The sequence below is a fragment of the Tyto alba genome, unplaced genomic scaffold (genome assembly GCF_018691265.1).
Source record: "Tyto alba isolate M040663 unplaced genomic scaffold, T.alba_DEE_v4.0 Super-Scaffold_26, whole genome shotgun sequence".
NCBI classification, from domain to species: Eukaryota; Metazoa; Chordata; class Aves; order Strigiformes; family Tytonidae; genus Tyto; species Tyto alba.
This window is the reverse complement of record NW_024881300.1, coordinates 11,943,486-11,945,865: the sequence shown is the minus strand read 5'-3', so window position 1 is coordinate 11,945,865 and position 2,380 is coordinate 11,943,486.

Here is a 2,380-nt window from a genome sequence, read left to right as displayed (position 1 = left end):
CGGGGCTCCGGCCGCCGCCGCCGCAGCCCCATGGCCGGCCCGCGCCGCCGCCGCCCGCGCCGGGGCAGGTGGAGGAACACGGACCGCAGCGCCGCGGCGCCGCCGCCGCCGCCCCACGTGACAGGCCCGCCGTGCAGCCGCGGCGGCCGGGCCGGAGGGCGAGGGGAGCGCCGCGCCGCCCCGCTCCGCGCCTCGCGCACCTGCGGGGCGGCCGGCAGCCGGCGCGGGCGGAGCGCGGCCCGCGGCGGAAGGGAAGGCGATGGGCCGAGCCCGCCCGCCGCCGCGCCGGGCTTCCTGTCAGGCACGGGGTGCCCCGCTCCCGCCTCGCCCCGGCCTCCCTCCGCCGCCGCGCCCCGCGGGGGCCGCCGCTCCGCCCGGCGGGCTGCGGGGAGCCCGCGGCCCCATGGCGGGAGGCCGCGCCCAGCGCCGCCGCGGCCCACCGGCCCCTCCTGCCGGGGGAAGCGGCCGCGGGAGCTGCCTCGGCCCGGCCGAGCCGAGCCGGCGCCTCCCGCCCCGGCAGCCTCCCCCGAAGCTGTGCCGCCGGGCCGTGGGCGGCAGCGGGGGCTCGGGGAAGCGGCTGCCGGCGCCGCCACGGCCCGCGGCAAGGAACGCGCTGAAGGTTTTAAATCGGACGGCATCGGTAACGCGCACCGGGAGATGAGCCTCCCCCAAAACCCGGCTGTCCCCGGAGCGCTCCAGTCCCATCAAAGCACACCGCGGGTCACTCGTCCCAAGGGATAGGAGCCAGAGCCTTCCAGGCCCTGCAGAGTGTGATACTGAAGTAACCTGGCCATACCAACAGGGTTACGTATCCGCAGCGAGCCAACACAACTTGGATCAATATAAGCAACGTAAAACCATTCTGTTCCACTGAAAACGGACATCTCGCGTGTTTACAACAAGCAGGAAGATGACAAAGTTAACTGGAACTTCATGAGCAGAACAGCAAAACAGCGAAAGATTAAAGATACCCTTGATTAACTGCTAAAACAAACCAGCTCTACCTCACGTATTTCCTGAACTTTTCACTGTTGTCCCACTTGCAGGTGCTCACAGCTTATCCCAGAAAACCCAGCACCAGCTCCTCTCTTGGAGGCACAGCTTCTCCCTTCCGAGGAGCGAAGCCCCGACGGCGCTCCCGCACTGCTCTGACAGGAGTGCCGCAGCCCGCTGGGCGGCAGTTTAATTCAGCTACAGATACCAACAATAATACAAAGCTCCGTGACAGCACCTTTTATTAAACTACACCAATGGCGGCTGTGCCACAGGGCACAGTTTGGTCCTCCAGGGCAAAGATGAGGTCTTGCTGCTTTTCACTATGAACAGAAAAAATTCCCTACATGCTTTAAAAAAAATGCATCTTTGCATTGTGGCTGCACCACAAGAGAGATACCACACGTGCAGTCTGTGGGTATTTACAACAGAAACTCTCTGATGGCTAAATTAAGTATCAATTGGTAAAATCAACATCATGAAGCAATAACATACGTTATTGTACCCAGTTTCCCGTGAAAGGGAGGCAATTCTCAAGTAAAATTCATATTTAGGGGGTTTCCATCCAACATCAAGGTCAAACTGCGCTGATGGCACACACAGAGGAGCTCGGGAGCACTGGCTGCCGTGCCCTCCAGGGCGAGCTGCGGTGGGTGCAATTCAGTTATAAAAACAGGGACTCGGTTATTCTGTTATCGACGGGCCCAGGCTCAGCCGACTAGACCTGCTGGAGTGATTGTATCAAAAGGGCGACGTTCCCAGGGAAGAATTCAAGAGACGGCAGTAAGAGGAACTGGGATGCTGAGGTAAAGCTGAGGCGTTTGCTAACAGTGAACATCACCTTTTAGCAGCACATACACCATGAGTGAGATTCTCACTAAAGAGATGCAACAGCATAAATTACAGTTGCTATGCTATATTGAAAGCTTTGTGTTGTATCAAACTTCTGATTGTCATCTAAGAGTCAGGTTTAGATCAGGTACTGACCAAAACCAGATTAAAAATAAGCACATGCAAGAATGCTAATAAGCTTGTGTAATAACAAGTGGATGTGGGGAGAAGTGAGTGGCTGTGGGGGGAGCTGGGTTTCCCCAGCCCATGACAAGTAACTCATCCAGCTGTGTACATCATCAGGTCTCTTACATCAAAGGCCCATTTGATGCACCCAGGTAGGCTTTTGGATAGATATTTCAGGTTAATTATGCTTGCTCCATCAAGGAAAACAGCTGCACGATTCTAAACATCTGTTTGTATGGTTAAAATATGAGAAAAAGCATACCGTGCTGGTTTTGGCTGGGGTAGAGTTAATTCTCTTCGCGGTAGCTAGCATGGGGCTGTGTTTCGGATTTGTGCTGGAAACTGTGGATAATACAGAGATGTTTCCATT